This window comes from Crocodylus siamensis, chromosome 15 (genome assembly GCF_052110815.1).
Source record: "Crocodylus siamensis isolate JL-2025a chromosome 15, ASM5211081v1, whole genome shotgun sequence".
Taxonomy (NCBI): Eukaryota; Metazoa; Chordata; order Crocodylia; family Crocodylidae; genus Crocodylus; species Crocodylus siamensis.
In genome coordinates, this window is record NC_143409.1 from 20,910,375 (window position 1) to 20,934,767 (window position 24,393).

At 40.7% G+C, this 24,393-nt stretch overlaps 1 protein-coding gene across 4 annotated transcripts in view; it reads right to left on the minus strand.

Moving 5' to 3' along the window:
* Positions 1-24,393, minus strand: part of SEMA6D (semaphorin 6D) — a 351,383-nt gene that overhangs the window by 194,256 nt on the left and 132,734 nt on the right. For all 4 annotated transcript variants that reach the window (XM_090028631.1, XM_090028633.1, XM_090028630.1 and 1 more), the window contains one exon: positions 10,924-11,002. The gene's annotated coding sequence lies outside the window, so the exon portion shown is untranslated. The remainder of the gene's footprint in view (positions 1-10,923; positions 11,003-24,393) is intronic.

Sequence of the window (24,393 nt, forward strand, 5' to 3'; positions counted from 1 at the left end):
AGATCATGGGTCCTCCTTTAGACCTCTGCCTTTGCTTGTTGGTGATGTAATTTCTTATGCTTGGAGTTGATGTTGTTCTGTGAAGCACAAAACACTTTGTGCTTATGGCTGAATAACTCTTGGATCTCCTGGTCATGCTCATCAAACCAGGCATGATGGTTCCTGGTACAGAATGCAAGGGCCTCTTCACAGGTGCTGTTGACAGTGGACTTGAAGGCCTCTCAAGTGCTGCCGATGTTCTTTCATTGTTGATTTCAATTCTCCAGTTTTTCACTGAGGTATTGGCAAGAGAGATCTTGCTTGATTGGGTCCTTGAGCCCTTTGATGCTGATCTTTTGTCAGCATTGCTTCTGTTGCAGTCATTGTTCAGAATCCAGTTTGAGTGACATAACTGAGCACATGCGTCAGCAACTGGTCCAGCAATCATCAGCTCCTAGTACAGCTCCTAGCATTACCCTACTAATGAAGATAATGTTTCTTCTCTGTGCACTGATAACTGATAAGAGATTATTATTAGAATTTTATTCTTACAAATGTTTTAGTAACATGTCAATAGGTAAATCTAATACTGTACACCAAAATGTCTTAAATCCGATTTCAGATTATACAATGTAGGAAATAGGTTATGTATAATTTTAAGACATATTTTTGTGCATACACAACACAGGACCAAGTTAATCTTAAGTACTGAACCTTTAACTCTCTGTTTTCCAACTATGTTTTAACAGTGCAGCTTTAAAATTAACATGCTTTTTGCACAGAATATGTAATATACGTTTTGAAAGTAAACGAGTCTCTTCTTCATAAGGAAAAATCAACACCATTATCAGAGAAGAGAGGCATCAAGCTAAGTTACTACGTGAAGTCATAATCCTCTATTGAGACATCATACAATGACATTGTTAACATTAGTATGCATTATTTATTATAAATAAAAGGGCCTATTGAGACTTTCAACTCATTACAGGGAGCTTCGGGTAGATGACTTCATTGTATGAATACAGTGGAGCTATGAAGGGGATAAAAGATTTATTTATACATAAATATGTTCTCATTAGTAATTCTGTAAGAGAATGTAACATACACTTGAAGGGTCATTAGGCCTCTTTTTAACTATTTATTGTTTATGTTTTGACTGCCTATGAATATTTACTGGAAAAATAAAGAATAAAAATAGTCGTATAACAATATCTCAGTTAACCCGTTTAGGAAATATATATGTCATTAGTACTAGTGAACTTGTAAGACGTGTTTCAAGACTTGAAGTTATCTCAGAGCCTTGTCACATGGCAATTTTGGGCAGCTCCTGGAGCTCTTAACACCTGAAACTAGTTTTAAGCACTCATTAAGATGCTCAAAGTTATTCCACTCCAGGACAAGATTATTTCTGATCCATGTTACCCAGCTTATGTTACACTAAGGTGTAGCCACTTTACACTACACCTTAGTGTAAACACCCCACTTGCTTCTCCCCACCCCCTTTACTGGCTTGGACTGGGCCCACCTCCCCCAGGACCCCAGATCCCTGCTCAGTGCCCTTTCCCTCATGCTCCCCCATGTAATTGTGGCTGCTTATCTTGTCTGACCTGGGAAGTAGGCAGGGAAGGGTTAGTTTGCCTGCCTGGCTGCTGCTGTTGCTCTCTGAGCTGGGCTCAGCAGGGAGAAGAGTTAACCCTTCCCTGCCTGCTCCCCCTGTATAGACAGCTAAGGCAGCCACATCTAAGTGGGGGAGGGGGAAATGGGGGATCCTGAGGGGTGGGGGGGAAGCCCACAATGGAGGGGAGTGGATTCTTAGCTTTTAGTCTTCCAGGTCCCTGCTGGCCTTAAGTGTGACTGCTCCAAGCTTGAGCTAGCACTAACACCAAGCAACATTTGTGCAGCCTTAACATAAGGTGTAACAAGGCCTCCATTTTATTAGAACACTAAAACATGAACTAAATGGTTCCAGTGATCTACTAACATATACCTCAGCGAGAAACTAAGCCAGAGAGAGAGAGAGAGATTCCTTTCTACATTTAATGAAGCATTAAAATACATCTTGGAATTTATTAATGTTCCCCCTGTCTTCCCCCTCACATTTTCTTCCAATAGAATTTGTACATTTTCCTTAATTCATCCTTTCACTACAAAGTGTAGGTTACAGTTCGCGATCAGCTAAAATGTGCAAAAGTGACTTGCAATCTCTTGTGGTCCATCTCTTATCTCTGTCTACTGACTACTCACATTCAATGATTCACTGTCATTTGAAGTTCAAAATGAACAAAGATAAATTCCTCCTAATCCCAGTAGTGTAATTGAAGTGGGGATAACTGAGGCAGCAGATCCTGGGTGCTGCCTTAGGGGATAGGCACAAAAATAGCAGCTGCCACTAGCAGCACAGCACCTGGGGCTGCCCAAAGTGCCAAAGCTTCCCAGGGCATAGACCTGCCCTGCTATGCCCTTGCTTAATTCCCTCCATTATATCTAGTCTCTATAACTGAAAACGGTAGTATAAGTGAGCAGGAGGGTGGAGATGGGGGGAGGGGGTGTGGAGCACCAGCACTGGACATGGACCTAGAGGGAATGCCAGTATGGCCCCTGTGCCCCAGAAGTCTTTGCCATGGCAGAGGCAGCTCACCGAGAGGAGCAAGACAAGTACAGCCCCATGCCCTATAGTATATATGCTGGGGGGAGGGGGCGAGCAAGACAAGTGGAATGGTATCCCCTCCAAAGAGGCTCTGCAGCCTTGTGTCCAGAAGCATATGGGTGGGGGGGAGTAGGACAGTGAACAGGGTGCTAGGAGTGGCCATCAGTCTGCTGCAATAGTGTGCAGTGAGCTTCTCCTTAGCTGCAGTAGCCTAAACCCAAGCTGCGACAGCAGGGGCTGTACCTGTAGCAGCTGGCATCTGAGTGCAGAGAGCAGGGGCAGGTAAGATATTGCTCCCCTCCCCTTGTCCTCACTCCTGCTCTTCAGCATAAATCCACCTCCTGTCTTCCTCCTCTGCTCTTGGTGCTGAAAGATCTAGCTATGTCTCTGACCAGGAATATCCTCTTATAGATTTTATAGATTTTTAGGGTCAGAAGGGACCTCAGTAGATCATCGAGTCCAACCCCCTACCCTGGGCAGAAGAGAGCACTGGGGTCAGATGACCCCAGCCAGGTGCTTGTCCAGTCTTCTTTTAAAGATCCCCAAGGTAGGGGAGAGCACCACCTGCCTTGAAAGCCCATTCCAGGTTCTGGTCAGCCTTACCGTAAAGAAGTTCTTCCTGATGTTTAATTTATATCTGCTTTCTATCAGGTTGTGGCAATTGTTTCTAGTTACCCGAAGGGGCACTCTGGTAAACAGAGTATCTCCTATTCCTTACTGCTCCTCACCCCCCAATGAATTTATAGACAGCCACAAGATCACCTCTCAGCCTTCTCTTGCAGAGGCAAAAGAGATCCAAGTCCTTCAATCTCTCCTTGTAGGACCTTACCTGCAGGCCCTTAACCGTATGAGTGGCCCTCCTCTGGATCCTCTCAAAGATATCCACATCCCTCTTGAAGTGCGGATCCCAAAACTGGATGCAGTTTTCTAGCTGAGGCCTCCGAATAATGCATAGAGGGGAAGTATCATCTCCTTAGATCTGTTCGTGATGCACATGCTAATGCATGACAGAGTACAGTTAGCTTTACCTATCAGTTGGTCACATTGATGACTCCTGTTCATCTTGGAGTTGACTATGACTCCAAGATCCTTCTGCTCCTGTGCTTCTTAGCAAGTCAACCCCCCAGCCTGTAAGTGTGTTGTTGATTCTTTCTCCCTAGGTGCAGCACTTTGCAGTCACCTTGGTCCCTTTGTTAACTACTTTCTCTCCTGCTTGAAAACGTATGAAAAATTAAAAGGAGGATAAGAAACCAACACCTAATGATGTTAATAAGTCCATGCGGGCATGTTAATATTGCTGTTCTTGTCTTATTCCTCTTTTTTCCTGTTTTGGGATCCTTGCTTGTATGCTCAATTTAGCTTCTGTGCTCTCTGGGGCAGGGATTGTTTATTCATTTTCTCGTGAGATTTCTAATATATTTCTGGGAAATTTCAGTACCAACAAAGATGAGATCATGGTATGATGACACTGATTAACTATACTTCTTTGGGAAAATATGTCTAAGTGCTTCCATATTCTCTAAGCACTAGCCTAAGAGCTCCCAAATCTTTTCTCACATTTTTGTAATGAACAAAAAGCCCATGAGCAATAATGAGCAGCCTGTTACTGCATTGACTATTTTATATAGAACACAGATGGATGTATTTTGTTATGTATTTGTTTCTCTCCTTGAGACTTACTTATAGATGCAAAGCTATTTAGTGGATCTACAAAAGTTGATTATTATATGGAACCTGGTTGAAAGAAAAGCTGGTTTTGAAACAAACAAGTCTATTTAGAAACACTGATATACATAGCACAAAAATCTATTGTCAAATGTCTGAAGTAGTGGTGTTTGGAAAATCATTACTATTTCATCTGAATTTTTTATGAGAAATAATTTTTATTTTGGTTGACCTTTCCCCCAGGTTTTATCCACTAAACAATAATTTTCCCCCATGGTTTTGATTTTCAATGAAAATCTAGATTTTTTGATGAAAACTACATTTTTTGAAAACTTTCACTTCAGTTGACGTAACATTTTATAGTAATACAAATTTAATGAAAAATTTCCAGTTTTGGCATAGTAAGTGATGAATCAGTTTCATGTAGAGATGCACTGATACATCAGTTCATACTGTATTGGCACTGATAAAAGGAAAATTGACATTATCAGCAATTGGCTTTTTTTGGCCAATGCGGCTGATAATGTCACGGGTAAATGCCACATGCATGTGCGCAGCTGCAGCATGCACACAACCAGGAATGCATACTGGCAGATTGGAGAGCAGCATCCAGGCAGTAAGTCTGTGGCAGGGAAGGGGTATGGGGGAGAGAAGGTATATGGGGCAGCAGATCAATGCCCCCACAGTGAGGCAGGGAGTGGGGCTGAGTCTGGGGCTACTCAGCTGGCATGGGGTAGGGCACAGGAGAAAGCCACAGGCAGCTCATCCAGAGGGCACCAGGAGGTCAGGGAGCAGCTCCCACTGCTGCATTCAACCCTGGGGGAGGCATGGGGGACATGTACCCCTTGATTTGTGTTTGGAGTGAGGGTTGGCTGCCTGCTGTGTGCCTGGGGCTGGGGACTGTTGCTGGCCTCTTCCTGGTGGGGGTGCTAAGCTGAAGCTGCACTTGGGACGGGGCTATGAGGTGGGCTACAGCAACTGCAAAATTCACTATATTCCCCTCACAAACCTCCCTTCCAGCACTGCTGCTGCCCACTCCATCCCCACCCACCCTGAGCACAGCCCCAGCTCAACCCATCCCATCAGGAAGAAGCTGGCATAGCCCCCAGCCCCAATCCCATAGCAGGCAGCCTGCCCTCACCCTATACACAAATTCAGGGGGCACATGCCCCCCATGTCATGTCCCCTCCCTGCCCCTGGCATCCCCCAGATAAACCACCTGAGGCTCCATCCCATGCCCTGTTCTGTGCCTGCCCCAGCCTCAGCCCCTCTCCCTCCCTCATCATGATGGCCTTGATCTGCCCCCTCCACACGACTTACCAGCTGGATGCTGCTCTCCAAGCTGCTGGGCTGCATATGAGCAATTGGATCAGTATCGGCCAATATGGCTGATTAATAATAATCGGCTATCAGTATTGGCTAAAAATATCTTTACTGGTGCATTTCCAACAATCGTTTCAGCTGGTTTGTATTAATTACCCAAAATAAACCAGGAAATAGAGTTGTCTGTTACTCAGACCCTGCCCGCTAATCCACCCGTTGATTCTTTACGTTCCCAAGCTCCAGTCAGGTTTCATTAAGGTCAATAGAAAGGCTCCCACTGACTTCAGTGGGAACTGGATCAATACAGCTGTTAACTTCAGCTATTGGACAAACTTTATAAAAAAAGAAATAATTCAGTGGAAATTCCAACTTGTTTTCCTCTGATTTCTGCATTTTGCCAGGCATAAAAAATAACACTTTTGTTTCCGTAATGGATTTTTCAAAGTAATCTAGGTGGGTTGGAAGGTTCGCAGTCTGACAAAACAAATATTTCTTTTTGCAGAGAGTACATATAAGTTTTCCCATCTATCACAAAAAGTCTTGGAAAGCTATTCAGAACTCAGTGCACGTTCTTTCCTCTTCACAACTCATTTTCCCTTTTTTTTTGTGACAACCTAGGCAATAATTCACAGCTCACTGGGTCTCCTAAATAACCCCCTTTATATTTACATGGTAGGCATTCCCCCATTACCCAGCAGGATTCAGCTGCACTGGCAGGCAGTCATTAAGCATTCTTAAGACTTTGGAGGTTTAACATACCCTTCTCTAGTTAGTGTCTTTTAAAAACACCCTTGTACGGTTACCATCTCAGCAAGTAAATAGTGAATCTTGACAATTTAACAATAACATAAACTGTGTCATTTTGTAATTTTGAAGTGTTTCCTTCTTTGGGTCTCATCCAGACTCCCACATAGTCTTTAAAGCTCAGAAGTATTTCATCAGCCTGAAGATTATTATGTTTCTTCCTTTTTGTGGGAAATTAAATGAGCTACTTGAGTTTTTTTGCTGGAACTTTTATAAGTGTATACTTGCTCAGGCTTATGTATTTCAGTTAATTTAATCCAGCACTGTTGAGAAGTCTGGGAAAGAACAACCTTTTTTTTACTGCAGTACTAAAAAAGTCTGTTTACAAGCCAAAAATGAACTGAAATAAAGGAAAAGAAAAAATGAATTGCAAGAAAGAGGACAGTAGCACTGCATGTAGGTACCACCACACAGGTGTGATCAAATGGTCTGAGATGAAGCTTTTGGGTTCATGTCTTACCTCAGATGTTGATTTTGTGTGTGGCCTGCATGTCACGAGTCAGTTTGAGGGTACTCACATGGGATGGTGCTGGAGGACCACATAATTTCTCTGCCTTACTTTCTATCATACGTACAGTGGGAATAAGGATACCTCACAGGAAAAATTAGTAAATGCCAAGTATTAGTACTGATGCTCTTTGAGAGTAAAACAGAGGACCTAATCCACACAAGTGTTACTTGGGTGTTTTACTGGTGGAGGTCCTGTATTCAACAAATAATAAAAGTATAAGGACATACATACAAAAGCTGGCATGCTGCTTATGTCAATCAGGCCTAGATGCACTTAATATTGGCAATGTAAAGGTCATGGAAAGACCCAGAGATTGGTGGTTTTCTGCACCAGTGATCGATGAATATTTCAAAATTAATACATCTAGATAAATTATGAGAACATAAGAAACAAGAAAGAAGGGTTCAGTGACTAACTTTTTGCTTTGCAGTTGTCTTTTTGTCTTTACATTATTATCTGATGTTTTAATTGTGGTATATATTTCTTTGATGAGGACCAGAGGCTTCATCAGACAATTGGATATGTTATTGCGCATGTTATTAAATATGCTTTGACTAAGGAAGCAAAAAAGGCAGAACCAAAACAATTATAAAATTCCAGGTAATTCTGGTAATAAGAAAGGGAATTTGCAGCAGTTTTTGTGAGGTAAGGAAGTCATGATAGAATGTAATAGGCTCATGATGTTCTTTAATTAGCAATTTCAGTGATATTACCAACATTAGGAAGAACATTTACAAACATATGAGACCTGATATATTTTCAGAGATGTTTATCATATTTGCAGAGTAACAAATAACATGTTTAGAGAAAAAATACCTGTCATCTACAACATTTTACTGAGAAGAAGGCTAAGTTAAAGTGAATGTTTGGAGTCCTTTTCATTTTAATGAAAAATGACTCATGTTCTTGTCTTTATTATATTTTGGTATAGTATCTTTTGGCTTCCAAGCTCTTAACTTTCACTTAAAAAATTCTTTAGGGGGCAATCTCACAGTTTCAGTTGAGATCCTTGAGTAACAATGTTTCTTTTAAATTGATTATTTGTTTAAAGTTCAAGCTAATAAAAGTAACATCCTATTAAAAGAAATCCTGGAAGCAGAACAACATTTTAGGATGCTGATTGCTCATGTTACTAGCCGTCCATGAAGCATATGCTGAAAACACTCTAAAGTATTCAGAAATGTCTCCTGAAGTCATAAATCTTTTACAGGTACCATTATGTGAGAACAGCAATAGGAAAAGCACATTCAACATCTGGAATCTGATGGGTTTACGGAAGTAAAATTGCAAAATTAAATTTAGATGAACTTAATTAAGAAAGGGGATCCAATTTAATGTGGACATTCATCACATTCTCATTGAAAACCTTTCTTGCCTCAAGAAAATATAATAAAGTGTGAATACAAAAGCTGCATAAAGGCTGAAATGAAGTGTGAAAGGATGGTCAAATACAGAAATCTAGTTACTCAGTCACAAGGAACGCTTACTTCCCCCCTCTCTCTACTCCCTCCCCTTTCCTCACAGATGTAAGAACACGCACACTTTTACTTCAGTGACGCAGAATACCTACATATTTGCAAGTCAGAATAAGAATCCAGCAGATCCAACTCTATATTATGAAGGCTCTTACTCTTTACTATACTGCTTCTGTGCATCTTGTAAATATTGAAGCTGTGAGCCTGCAAGCATTCCTTTTCACAGTATGGAGACTTATAGCACCTACATACAGGTGTAATGAACTTTGTCTAATAGAAGTTACAATTATAAGTGTTTAAAGTGTTTGTTTCATGTCTGTAAGCAGCACTTAATTTGCTCCTGTTGAAGTCAATCGGATCACAGGATTGGGCCTTAGAACACTTGTAATGGATTTTCATTTACCTTAGTTAAGAAATAACAAATGAGGCCCTTTAGCTTTCTTCTGCTGGAGTGTTAGTGTTCTCTGCTTCCATGAATAAAAGGTCTTGTAGTCCCGCACCAGTAGCTTTTGGTTTTTACAAGTTCCCTGCCTCACAACAGTAGTATAGCTTTTCAGCTCCCCAGTTTATGGTATGTCCAAAAAGGAACAATTTGGAAAGCTTCTAAAATTGTTACTGGATCATGTTGCATGCACAAGTCTTACAATTTGCTATTCAGCACTTAATTAGATTTTTCATGGCTACTTGATGAGGCAATACAGTTTTAAAAGGATACAGTGTATCCTTTTGTTTCTAATAAAGAAGAATGCTGGTAGTCCATATCCTGATGTAGATGTCCTTCTCTAGGGACTCGCAACATGTTCTATTTTTATATGTAGTCATGCAAAATAATTAAATTTTATCTGACACATGACTTCATAATAATGTAATTTTGTAATTTTTTATATGGCAAAGTGCACGATTGGTAGGAATGTGGCAGACAGGGTTGCAATGAGGTCCTTCTTGACAATGGATAGTTGTTATCAAGTTGCAAAGTTAATGATAGGGTACTGTGACAAGGAAACATTCGTCATTTCAAACTAGAGGACTGGGGACTATATTCTGATATTTTTGTGAATTGGGGGTAAAATGAAATGGGTATGTTTCTAAGGTGATCTATTTGGTGGATATAATGTTAACTATATAAATGTGGAGAGGTGTGCCTTTTAACAAAACACAAAATACTTTCATTGATTGAAAGAGCCATGTCATTGGACTATCATGAACTGCACAGATGTAAGTAAACACAAGGTAAAGATTGGTGAACAGGACAGGGAGAGCAAGCAAACTGCATCCTTCATTAAGGAGAGTGTGACTACACAGCTACTGATGTGCTCTTGTCTGGTATCTGCGGTGCAGCTTAATAGAGCGGTGAAACACCAATGTTCCAATTGCACTTTCGGACTCGTGTGCATCCATTCTCCAACCAACCATGGTTCCCTCTTTTATCCTCTGCTTTTGAGACTAGACAAGCAGATATACTTGAAACAAACTTTTCCTCCGAGAATAGAGTTTAGCCCTTGTGCCTTCATTTCACCTCTGCTCAAATTTGCCTGGACACATAATACTCTTTTACTCCTTGTTTCAACAGGATAAGGACTGTTAGATTCAAGGTCTCTACATCCTTGTCTGTACTTCACAACTGTACATGGCATGTAAGGGAAAAAATGGAGTATTTCATGTATCTGAGAGTCAGCATATCCAAACTGGATCTAGTACAGAAAACAAATGTTTGATTAGTAATACTTAGTGTTATGCTTAATCTCACTGTATCTTCATGTTAGCATTATTTATGCTATTTATTCATGTAAGAATTAATCAAAAAAGGAAGCAAATAAATGCCACATATTTTATATATTATGTTTAATTAAAGCACTGTCCTATCTCTATTAGTGTAATTTTGCAGTAATTGCTTCTAACTTTGTTGTTTTTTGTATATACCATTACAGACCACTGTTGTTTTGTATATTTGTTGGACGTATTGTAAAGTAACTTGGGACTTGGCATTGCAATGTACCTACGTACAATAATGATGCTGGGTTGAGTTCTACACTCATTTTAAACAGATCTACTAAAGTCAATGGAAAAGTTACCTGCAGGTCTCAACACACTTCTTTAATTTTTCCCAAGAAAAGAAGTGCCAGAAATGTATCCATCATGCTCATGTAAATGGATGTGATGTTCAAACTACAAATCTTTGAATTTCAGTGACAGGACCTTTCAAAGTAGTTTTGTTAATACAAATTAATACAGTGGACAATAAAAAGGTTTTTTGCCCCCCTGATTTTACCCTTTGCAAGAATAGAACATTTCAAATGTCCCTTGTAACTATCAGCAGTTAATGATGAATAAGATTAAATTGTTGGGAAATTTGTGGCTTGAACTTTGGCATCAATCATGGTCCTACACAGAGTAAGTGACTTCATATCCTTATATTGGTTAAGAAGAAATAATTCATGTTCATGTGAATTAACATGAGCTCATGTGAGATCTGACAATACTGTTATAACATTGCTTACAGTTACACTTTTAGATCTTACCACTGAGAGCAAATGTGAAGATCCTTAAATTGCTGGCATCAATGTTCCCATACAGCTGGCGGGAGCTCAGGGTGTGATCCTGCCAAAAGTCAGAGGAAAACATTCATCAGACAGATGATTATTTTTAATCATGCTTTCCCAGGACCCATGGAAAGCATGGTTTATAAATGCCTACTGCAGGTTTAATGATAAGGCCACTAAAATAGATCTGAATGCAACACATGAGCATGTTGACTTTTTGAAGAACTGTGAACCTGAATATTGATTCCCACACGGCATAGGGCGTTTTTATACCAAATTGGTCCTATTCATGAATACGACACAATAATCCTATCAGAAAAAAAGAAGAACAGTGCATTGCATGGCTAGTTAGAATAAACTTTATTAGAAAGATGGTCAATGGAAAACAAACAAGTGCAAACTAGTGGACAATCCAAGATTAATGAAGCATATAGTCAAGTAAAGTTCTTTTTAATTTTAGACCTAAAAAGCTTTGACGTTCAGAGAAATGTGCCTTGTAGTAATTCTAATGCACTATTCTCTTTCCTGACATGAAAAATAATATTCAGAGGTGGTATTTAAGCACCTGTATAAATGCAGTTTAGGAACAAACAACTTGTAATTTTTGATGAACATTTCATTTATAATATCATTCAAGTTTTATATATAAAAAAACTGTTGTATTTTACAAAACTGTCTTGTAAAATTATTAAAAATTGCTGGATTGGATACTGAATTTTTTTTAACAAAAATGAGAACTGCCTTAAATTGAAAGTAAAGATAAATAAAACCTGATTACAAGAAAAAACACCAGCTATTGGATTATCTTATGCATTCTTTGGGTCAGATAATTCCTATTCATGTGCATAGCAGGACCTTTACAGGCTCTAAATTAGGCCCCCTAGCTCTTGTGTGCACATAATGGGTTTAATTCGGTTTAGTTCTCCCTAACTGAAATGGTGGAAATGGTGGGTTTTTAAAAACCCACTGTTTCAATTTAGGGAGAACTAAACCAAACTAACCCCCCATCATGTGTACAAGCACCCAGTGGTTTTAGGTATTCCAGTACCTTAATCCTTCTAGAAATGTAGCTTCAGATCCCAGCAGAATTTATTCAGTGCTTCACATTTTCCAATGTAGACAAAGAGAAGCATCTCTGCACATGCTATCAGGGCATACCACATCTTACACTGTATACTGCTTTTTGTTTTGGCAGCTCTATTTTGAACATCTGGCTCTGGATGTGCTTTCCATATCTGTTATTGCTCAACAATAACTCTTAGATCTGTATGTGAGGCCCATTCTTTACGAATAAGACCATGTCCTCAGTCCAGGCATTGCTAATTATTATTCAATTACTATAATGCCTAAAAGTCCTCATCCTGGACCTGGACAGCCATGTAATAAGCACTTACAAAACAAAGATAAAGAAACAGTCCCTGTCCCAAACAGCTTATACTTGAATAGCACGGACAGATGGCAAACATACTCTTATGTAATTTACATGGGTTCATAACTGGTAATTTACAGTGATCAGGAACAGACAGACTAGCAGTTATCCTAGGTAGTTGCATGTAGTAGGTGGCAACTATTGCTTCTTGCTGGTATGTGGCAGGAAATACCCATTTGTCTTTGAGCAAATGGGATGAAAGCAGACCCTTGGGTGTAAGTAGACTTAAAACACCTATACCTCTGTTTTAGAAACACCTTGCACCAGTGGAATTTGTGACAGACAAAATCAGTGTAAATGTGAACTCTGTTCAGGTCCTCAAACAAGTTGCAAAAGATGGATTAGGGCAAATGGAGCAACAGAAGGAAACAGCAAGATACAGTTGGTCATCATAACTGCACATCACTAGCCTAACTGTTGTCAGACTTTTTTGTAGGTATCATGCAAAGGAGGGATTTAAGAAGGGATGTGCAGGAAAACAATGAGGTAAATGTTTATGAGGAACTCCTCCCAAGCATGAGGAACAGTAAGGGAGAAAGCACCAAAATGCTGGTCTGAACATCTAACAAGTGAGCAATTGAAACTATGATCATGGGCCAACCAGAAACAGGAGTTAGTCTGTACTGACTGAGGAAGGATGGTAGGGAAGGAGAGAAGAATAATTTGTGAAGATCTTTGAAAATAAAAACAAGCAATTTATACCTAATATGAGATTAGGGAGCACCAGCAGGAGGTGGCACATAGAATAATTAGATAGTCAAAGTGATGGGTTAGGAAAATGAGCCTGAAAATAATACTACCAATAGGCTAAGACTGAATTTTGTCAAGGACAGAAAAAAGGAGGTGGCAATAATGGAGATTAAAGATGCTGAGAGCCAAGACAAGAGTTTTAGCTGCATGGATGGCCAAATCCACTAAGGCCAAGCCTTAGTGATACAATATAGAAAGAAACAAGAAAGCTTAGACATGGCCAGGGTATGAGAACCTAAGGAAAAGTCAAGTTGCAAAGGATGCCCAAATAAATCTTGATTGACAAGATTTCAAGAAGAGCATGATTAACTGTTACAGGTGACTGAAGGGGAGCAAAGAGGGAGGTCTCATTTTAGGAAGCTTCTGGGATTTTTTTTCCTGTGAGTACTTGAAATATTTGGTTGGGGCACAGCTATGCATTGCTGGGATGCCCAGAGCAAGTGATGGATTGTATTATACATGGTCATGCCCAAATTTAGGGATGTATGGTTATGGGTATGCTAAAAATCCTATTGCATTTTTGGGAATGCAAAAAGATTAATTAATAGTTTTTAGCAGAGGCTGCAGCTAGGTTCACTAATATATATATACAAGCTGTTTGACTTTTATGGAGAAAAGATGTACAAATTCTCAGTTTAGAATATAGTACCTGGTACAGTGAGACAACTGGTATCTACACTGCAGAAGGTAAAAGTAGGCCTTAATACTTATGGATCAACTTGAGAGCTGATGTACTCAACATCTAGATTTCATGGAATTTGAAAAAACAAGCCAGATTAAACCATAAATGTAAGCATTTATTTGCATTCCTCTCTCCCCTTAATGGCCAAATCCAAAGAGTGGTTTATGTGGATGTAGGGTTTGGTAACACAAAATCACTTTGCAAAAGACTTCGTCTATGAGGCAAACCTAGCCCGAGTCAGATTTGGGTGAGGTGCATAGAGAAGTAGAAGGAATCTACAAGAAACATACAGCGTTGTATGAAGGTTAGGGTAGGCAGGGATTTAAACAGGCAGTCAGCCCTGGAGCATACAACCCTGGAGGTGCTCAGTGTATCTTTCTTGTTGTACAGCAATCCTGTGAGGCCTGCAGTAGCCCCTACACAACAGTTATAGGGAAGGGGAGGGAAGATACCTATTCTTTCAAAACGATAAATGATTTAGAGGATTACTAGGCAAGATATCCTTAATTATTCTGAATCTTTGTCCAAATAGCTGAATCTTACTTCCCAAATCATACTGGCTCTCTGAGCTAATAAGAAACAGGACAGATTTGGAGCTGTGCGGCATTGGTAAGGCTCCATCTTGAAACACTTCCTGTCTCCTGAATCCAAGGTAGTTGTTCTGCAACTGCCCCATCTTTGATTATCCCAGGTTCTAGACACAAGTGATGAAGAGTGGATTCAGAGAATTGCTTAGCAAAACAATTCATATAAATGTTGCATAACTGTCACGGTTGCTTCTGACATTTCTAAGTATGTTTGTTTAACTAAACCTACAAATTAAGAAAAGCTTGTGGATTTAATGCTTGAATTGAAAAAGTACAGCAGGCCTAGAAATTCTTCTCAATTTATTTTTCTTATTGCATACATCATGCTAAAGCATTATACAATATGCACAGCAGTTTACAACGTAGACTTAGAAAAAGTATCATTTTGTTTTCCCTGCAACCTTGCCACTGAGGTAGAAGTGTGCACACAGGCCATTATCTTCAGTGTGCCCACACCCTGCAGGTGCCCATCATCAGCTGAACAAGAGACTGAAAACAGTTCGAATAGCATGCAAGGGAATCCTTTATAGGTCAAATGGAGGATACTGAAATTTAGGGAAATTTTTACTACTGAATGATGGAATGAGAGGGACCTATTCCAAGTTGAAAAAATGAAGCATAACATTTTCGGTAAATTATAACAAATTAACTTTGACCTTGGGGAAGACCACAAGAAAGAAAACAACAGATTTCATGAGAAGGGGGTATGTTACAAGCTTCAGCAGAAGGTGGAGTGATATAGGACCTGGTGCAGGTGACATTAGTGAGTTGATAGGATGCCTGGAAAATATCAACTAATAGAAAACTTGGGACAGTTTGAATACTTACATTCCTGTAAGCATGAGTGAAAGGTAAACCAGTAGAAAAACTGGAGAGAATCAAGTTGTGGAGGAAGACATTCCTTATATTAATGAGGAGGTATTTAACACTGCTTTGGCAGAGCCAGGAGTTGCTGAGAATAAAGCAGAGAGAGTGAGAGAAAAACTAAAACGTGGTGGTTACTCGTTAGACAGTCTTGCCCATTTGTTCATGGTTAGACTGATCACCGCATTTGGGATCAGGAAGCAGTAGCATCACTGAGAGGGGGTGACTGAGGATGCAGAGTAACTGAGGCAATAGGAGAGGAGGCAAAATAGCTGTGACTACAACAGTGGCTGATTTTACTGCTGTGATTGGTACTGTGGTAGCTGGTGCTGTTCTGGCCGTTGTGCACGGAGATGCCTAGCTATGCTTCTGTCAGGTGGGAATTTATCTCAGTGTTGTGGGGGTTTCTTTGATCACTGAGAGCTCTTATCCTTCTAGTTTATCCATGGCAGATTAGGAAGTTCCTGGTGATTTGGGGCAGTATGCCTTGTAACTGTGCAACAAGGTTGGCTGTGTAGCTTTAGGAATGGGTTTAACAAGGACTTGTACGGGACGGTTTGGATAGGGATGATCCTGCCTCAAGCAGAGGGTTGGACTAAATGATCTCTGGAGGTCAATTCTAACCCTACATTTATATGATTTGTTGAAGGGAAACACGTTTTAATTTCTCCTTCCCGCATGTGACATCCAAATGTGAATTCAGAAAGGAAATAAGATAACTAAATCCTGGGTGACCTTTAGGGGAGAGAAATATAAGACTGGAACTTATATTGCAAATTACCAAAAAAAAAAAAAAAAAAAAAGACACAGCTGGATAAGCTGAAATACCTGTGGTTTTAGCTCATTAGGTTGTGTGTCATTGACAATAAGAACAAATACTTACCTTCCATCAGTGACTTTTTTAATAAGGGAAAGAACATTATTGACTAGACATCAAAGGGCATTTAAAGATCCAGCAGTGTGAAATAGTGTAGAAAAACTAGGGAATGGTTTACTTTATTCCACATCTTTTTTAGTAGAAGACAGATTAATAATAATAATAATAAATAATTTGATAATATCTTCTTCCATCTATGATAAACAATGAAAAACTGATGCAATGAAGATATTCAGTGATTAGCACATATAAATTGATAATTTTCTGTAGAATATTCCCCATTTCATTTCTGCTACATAACCAGGAAGGCAATCCAACAGTCCAATATGTAATCATTTAGAAGTGAATCCTAACTATTTTAGGGTTTTTTCCATTAATTTAGATGTTATATTCCTAAAATTGAAATGTATGGATCAAATTGACAAAATTTTCCAGAGTAACAGGTTTATATATATATGCTAAAAAGAGACATCCATGCATACATTTTAGATGTCCTTGACATAAAAATTGAGCCCAAATTTTACTAAAGTGAATAGAATTCAGTGCAGCATAGCTCACTCCCAACATAATCAAGAGGAGTGTAAAGCACTGCGGGAAACTAGTGTTGGTGTCACTCCCTTGATAGAAGTCTGATATCACAGAATTTCACAAGGTTGCATGAGGCAAGGAATCGTTGCATTGTAAAGTTTTATGTGGGGAGAAGGAAGTGAATTATGTTTAACATTGAGCTGCTCTTAATGCTGTAAAACACATGGAAGCAAGGTTAATTGAAAACCTCAAGTAATGTAGAAATATGTTTAGTCTTTAACAAGAATACATATGGTGTGTAAATCTCTTCTGATCCTGACTGGATAGTGACAAATTTCCAAGAACATCAGTTAGAGAGATAAACAAGTAAGAGTAGGCAATAGGTATTAGCAAACTGGCATATCACTAAAACTTGGCACAGAAAAAGGAGGCCACCATCATGGAATCATTTTGCAGATTCCTTTCTCTTGCCATCCATGGAAGAAGATGACACAACTCCCCTTGCCCTTTCCTAAAAGAGCAAGGTTAGTATTTCATTGGGTAAGACAATCATAATAGAAGTGGGTGTCAGAGCTGGATCAAGCAAATATGGGCTTCCCATCCATGCTAGGGCTCCATTAGTAAGTCCCAGCACATCTTCTGTATTAATTTTTCTAGTTTGCCCTGCCTCAGCTGTCTCTGCCATGCCAGATGGGGGTGGTGATTGAACTCCAGGGAAGACGCCAGTAAGGAATGGGCTTTGACTTCCAAAAGTGTTTGCTTTCTGGTAATTTTATTAAACTAAGGCCCCTGACATGTCACAGGTTAACTGCACCTTAAATGGCAACTTCGCCATATATTAGAAGTCAATTTAAGGTGTGATAATACAGTTATAGCAACTTTGTGGCTCATTTGTAGCTCATCTTAAGCTAAATGTGTGGCTGGTTGGGACTGATCGATGACAGATCCTGCTGGGATCCAGCATGGGGCAGCCTCAGGATCTGGGATATAGGATACAGGAGCCGTCCTTGTATGCTGGGACCATTAAAACCCAGTGTGCCACCCAGCTGAGTGACACATGGTGTTTTAATTCAGCCCCAGATCACGAGGACATTTAAAACTCTGCAGGCCACACAGCTGGATGGCACATGGGTTTTTAACTTTGTCCCAGTTTATGGGAACCTCAGGATTGGGCTGCTGTAGCCCAATCCCAGGGTCCCCATGAACTGGGGCAGAGTTAAAACACCATCTGAGGTTTTGACACTCAGCTGATTGTTGGCTGGGTTCAGGGACCTGATTGGGGCCACCTACAGTTCCCAGTTTGGTCCCCAGCCCCGACTGACAATCAGCTGACTGTCAGCACCTAGGTTTTGACTTGCTTGTTCAGGGGGAGTCTGGGATCATGATCCTCAGCTCCCCCTTTGCTGACACGTAAAATGTAATGGGTATCTAATCCTCCAATCCTAAAAACTGTGTGCTTTGCCATGGACATGTGGCATGGTGGGAGGCATGATTTGTTAGCATCGTGGCTTAGATCCCAAGGTGCCTTAAACTGTATGCCTGTTAGAGGATTAAGTTCAAAAGAGTCAAACCTCATAAAGGTAAGGATCTTCATACTCTAGAAGCATAGACCAGACTTATTTATTTAGTAGTCTGAGGCCATGTCTATACTGACTCCCTGCCAAGCTGAGGACAGCTACCAAGAAACAAGACTCTCCTTTCACTCTCAGTCTCTGGACATGCAAGCCTAGCAACTAGGCACTGTTGGTAGCTTAGAAGGGTCCTGAATGCATACCCCACAGGCACACAGAGACTGACTGTAATTCTGAGATGTGCTCATGAACCCTGTTGGCCATCTATGCTGCTTGGCCGAGAGGTATTCAATTGCTAGGCTTGGATTCACATGCCACAGAAATGGATGGCGTTAGCTCTTGGTGACAATTCTTGATTTGGTCTAGAGGCAGTATAAATGTGCCTTGATCCTCCTTCAAACATGCTCTAGAGTTAAGTGCCTCACTCAGTACTTCAAAGGCCCATTCCACATGAACAAAATACAAATAATAAATATATTTTTTAAAAAGCGCATTCATTTCCCTCTGCAACGTTTTGCCATATGAACCTCTTCTGTTTATGTCTAAAATTGATGTTCCTAGTGAAAGAATATCTCCAAAGAGCTTTCATGCAGCACGAAACAATATGTTTCCTATGTCAGCTGCCACTGGTGTGTATGCAGTAAACATTCCAGTATCATTTTGTTCTCTGTCTCTTGGGCTGGCACCCTGTGAGCTGCAAGTCACGGAGCATTGTTTATACCAGCCCTGTCCTCAAAACGTAGGGAGGTGTATATGTTTACATAGCCAGTTATGTACTGTGGGTAAGGCAGCATGGAAAAGCAAAGGAAATCACAGGTGTAATGGGGTAGGTTCAAGCTCTGGGCAGCAGTTCTGCACAGGTCAGTGCCAGCTGCTGTGCTGCTGGAATGGCAGCAGGGCATCTAGCCACCAGCTGTGGCAGGTGTAGGGTCTATTTTTGTGGCTCCTCACAAAATTTGGCTCTTAGGGCCAATACTCCCTTCCTATGGTCATTTAATTTTAACCTGCATTTACATCTTACATCTGAATATTTGAAAGGGCAAGAGACTTGTACACAGTGCAGGGGGCTTACCTGAGTTTCTCATTCCTTTCATATCCTAGTAGTTTATTCTACAAGCTGTTCCACCTCAGAAGTTAACTTTATTCAGTTAGCTTTTATTTCTATCTCTATTACAATGGCGCACAGTACCTGGGTCTTCTGACTGTAACAGTACTTGAAGCTGCCCCAAATTATGTACAAGTGGCCATTCACTTGTAAGCATATGAGTACCATGAGAGCACTTGGGGACATTCTTGTGCAGGGGGATCTTATAAAAGTCTGTCTTGCTTCTTCAAAGTCAGTGGTCTTGCATTTGAAAGGAGTGGGCACACGTACACATGCACAGATGGACAGTCAATCACAAAAAGGGAGACTGATTTTAAAAAATGCAGAGTTCTCACATTAATGGTGCATTATACTTTTATGAAACACCCATTACCTGCTTACATTGAAATAACTCTGTAAGACTGTATGTCATCATTTTAATGGAAAATGATAGCTAATTGAGCAGCTTTTTCTTTTATCACCTCCATATCAAAGTACCTTTAACATTTTATAGCAGTGTTATTCTATCCTACTCACGTGGTTACTATACAGTCACATATTTTTTTCTCCTTCAAGAGTATGCTCTAAAAGCACTAATAAATTAAGGCTCAAATGTCCAAAACTGTGTTTGTGCAGTTGTGCGTGTAAAAGTACCTGCTTATAGTAGATTCACAGAGATCACAAATACATACGTATGTATGCAACTCTGTTTGTGACATGCGTACATGGTTTTGGAGATGGCATGAAATCACTAATAATTACTAATCTTTTTTTTTTCTGGGCAACAATTCATACTGAACTAGTTTGAGTCTGTGACTTAAACTGGCAGGAGCTGTCATTCTATTACCAGCACACACTGTGATGATCGTGTGGGCAAATATTCAGTGCTTCCTAAGGCACCTTTTATGAATTTGAATACCTCTAGGTCAATTAAACCCATCTATTTTCTCTTCTGTCCACCAATAGAGATACTCATCCCTTGAGTTCAGCAAGCCCATGTACCTAAGTGTTAACAATCACATTAAATTAATTATATACTAATTATAGCTTCACTTAAACAAAAATATGTTTAGTTAAGAACTAATGGAAAAACACATAAAATAAAACCAAAGCATTTAACTTAAATTTCATCCAGTTACAAACTACAGAAAAAATGCACTAGCAGACCATAAAGATTAGGTTTATAGTTATAAACTTTAAACTTGGCATCTCACATGTTTGAGGCAGTTTTCTTTTCCTTTCTAGGGCACAACCCTGAACAAATGGGCTACAGACAGACATTCAAAAAGCCTGAGCACAAATTCATTCAATCTTTGCAGGTTAGTCTAACCTGGCTAGGCTAAATCACTTTGTAACTGTACAGACATCCCAGAAATGCAGGCACATGCCTGCAGTCACTTAGGCTAGAAGCTGAGGGGTGCTAGAGCAGCCCTCTCTTCCCTTGCAAAGCACTGAGCTGGGGGAAAGGGGGGAGGCATGGCTAGTTCCCAGCACAGCACTCTGATTAGCCTAGCAGGGAACTGATAACAGTGTTTATCACCCCATTGAGAAAACAACAGAGGGACATTACCAGCTACCTGTTGATTCTGCCTGTTGATTTAGCACAGACTGTAGCCAGCATGTGGTCTTCTAGCTAATACACAGGCACCTCTCCGCAAGGCAGAGGCATGGGGGGAATTCCTGCTTAGCAGGGAGTGGTGAGGGAGAGGAGGGGAGCAGCCTGCAGTTTTGCTGCAGCTGCAGGCAGGGAGCAGAGGGAAAGGGCTAGTCCTGCTGTGGAGCAGAGAGCCCCGCCCAGCCCAGAGAACATGACAGGATGCTGGGGAAGCCTGGTTTATTTTAAACCAGGAAGGGGTCTGGGACAGACATTGCATAAAATGGTTTGACCCAGATCAGTTAAGTCTGATACTCCATTCAACCAGGTTTATCTCCAACTGGTTTCAGCCATTCTCAAACTGGTTTATGTGCACTGAACATCTGTTCTGTTGCAGGTTTAAACCAGTTTCTGATCACTTAAATTGGTTTATGTGTAATGTCTGTCCCTAGCCATGAAGTCAATGGAAGTATTTGCTTGAACAGAGGCAGAATTGGACCTGTAGGTCTGTAGCAGAAACTGCCTGTACCCACCTCAACTTCTAGCTCCAACATGGCAATCCATAGCTGTGTGTCCTAGTTAGATCCCAAATTCATCTCTTTTGATATAAATCTATGGAAATGTTTATAGAAAATGGCTTTTTGAGATAGAGTGAAATGACAAGAAGTTTTAAATCTTAATAAACTGAAAGCTGGATTTTTAAAAATCACTTTCTAAAGTAAAATTCCATCTACATATATACTTGGTTTTTTAAGTTCCCTCTGCATGTTTAGTTATTTCAAAAGTCTTTCTTCCATCTCAAAGGATTCCTTTTGAAAATGCATTTGGAAGATTTCACCCCTCTCCATGGAGGTTCAGCTAAACATTTTTGTTACAGCTATTTTGTTTAGCATGGTAATGCAATCTCTACCTCAGGGGGCTCATCCTGCACAGGATGTCTGCCTACAGTTCTTCCTGCAAAGTTATATTACAACTGACTCCATACTGATAACACAGAGAAAACTTTAACTCAAAAAGCAGACCCATTCATCTGTCACAGGCAGCCATGAAAAAAATTGCAGGGTAGTTTTTTTTTCTTACTTCAATATAAACATTATATGTAACCACTGTGCTACATTAGCTTAATAGCATACTTAATTATGGGCATCATTAGGCTAAGAAGATTATTTTATTTTAGGATCAGCATGCAGTAGTTGGGTTTGTGGGTTCATTTAAAACAAATAACTGAGGGATTTAGTGTGCAACTTTCAAGTAACTGGACAAAGAGGAGAGTACTACTGTGTTTCAAACGAAAGGTGAAACAATAGTGATCAAGCTGTGAACAGAATGAACAGAAAGTCTATGAGGTGATTTACTATTCTCATTGAAGTCAGCTAGCAACAAAGTCAATCTTTTTGTTGTGGTAGTGATTAGTGAGTATAGTTGACCTACAATACCTACTGTGTTTAATCCAGTGTTTTGCACGTTAAGCTGAAGGCTGAACTCACAGAACAATGTGTTTATTTCTTTTGATACTATTCCAAGTTTTTCAGAGATATATCTCTCTACATACTGAATTAAGTAAAGAGCTGTATATAATTAAGAAGGTAACTCAAAACAGTAATTACTAGTAAAGTCATATACAGGCCAAGTCCTGCATGCTTTCTGATGTAAGGACAACTAATGAAATGTCCCTGAACTTAAGGATAAAAGAGCCAGAGTAAAGCTAACTTGTAAACAATATTTCAGATTTTCCAAGCCACTGAAGGACTTATGGATGCTCAAATTTCCATTAATTTTAATAGGAATTGGACATCTAAATCCCCTCTGCAGCTTTGAAAGTCTCAGCCACAAAATTTCTTTTCAATTCACCTCTCCCATTTAAAGATTAAAGATAACTGATAAGCTTTGGAGGAGCTTAGAATCCACAGGCTCAACATTATTAGCATGTCATTCATAGAGCTGTTTGGTGATTATCATTATCGCTCATTATTTTAGTGGTGTCCTTGGTGTCACAGGTGCTTTTTGAACACTAATGAAGGCACTGTCCATAAAGCTTGTACTCTGAAGGACTGAACAAAGCAACACATAGATAGAGGAAAAACATAACAAGGCTAATGGATGAGCACAGTGGCCAGGGTGTGGGATAGTAGTAGTGACGCTCCCAGGACCAGCCTTATGGGTGGGTGATGTGGGTGACTACCCAGGGCATCATGATCAGGGGGAGTGCTGCACATATGCACACAAGCAGCCTGTGATCACATCCCCACCCTGGCAGATAATCTCTCCAGGCAGGAGGAGCAGTGCCCACCACAGTCCACCCCCTGCCTCCAGCCACTGCTCAGGAGGAGTTGGGTCAGGCATGTAAGGACAGGGTGGTGCCTGCTCCAGTCTGCCTGCTTTGCTTCTGCACATCAGCAGTGGTGCTTGCCCACAGGGAAGCATGTCTCATGATCCAATGCAGCAGCTCCCCCGGGGCCTTTACTTCTGAAAATTTCACTAATACTACTACAGTAAAAGCTCCATTAACTGGCACCTTACAAGCCAGCATGCTCTATTAACTGGCATGCCGGCTTGTAAGGTAAAGTGAAACTGGAAATGCCCACCATGGTACTTCCAGTTTCTCCAAGCCCCCACGGCCCAGGGCAAAGCAGCCTGTGCTGCTTAGCCGCCACAGCCCAGGGCATAGCAGGCTGAGCGGGGCCTATCTTCCTGTCCCATGGGGCCCTGGACGCAGTGGGAGAAGCGGAGGCCCAAACACGCAAGTATGCCTGTTCAGGCCACTCAGTTAACTGGCATATTTTGTTATCTGGCATCCCCCATTCCCGGGGCATGCCGGATTACAGAGCTTTTACTGTACTTAAACCCCAAAGAAAGGACACCAAGGACACTGAACTCCAACTAGCTTCAGGCATCAAAGACAACAAAAAGTCCTTTTTCAGATATGTGGGGAGCCGGAGGAAAAGCAAGGGCAATGATGGACCCCTGCTAAACCAGATGGGGCAACTGACAACTGACACCCAGGAAAAAGCCAACCTATTAAATAGGTACTTTGTGTTGGTCTTTCATCAGTCACACAGGATGCCCATGCCTGCTATGGGACAGGGAAATCCGGGTGATGGGGATCCCCTACCCTCCATAAATGCTGACCTCGTGAAGGAACACCTTGAGAAGCTGGATACCTTCAAGTCAGCCGGCCCTGACAATCTGCACCCCAGGGTACTCAAGGAGCTGGCGAGCGTCATAGCCCAGCCCCTGGCACGGATCTTTGAAAACTCCTGGCGCTCTGGTGTAGTGCCCGAAGACTGGAAGAAGGCCAATGTGGTGCCGATCTTCAAGAAAGGGAGGAGAGTGGATCCGGCTAACTACAGGCCCATTAGCCTGACTTCTATCCTGGGGAAGATCTTAGAAAAGTTTATTAAGGAGGCCATCTTTGAGGGACTGGCCCAGGCTAACATCCTAAGGGATAGCCAGCACGGGTTTGTTGCGGGTAGGTCTTGTTTG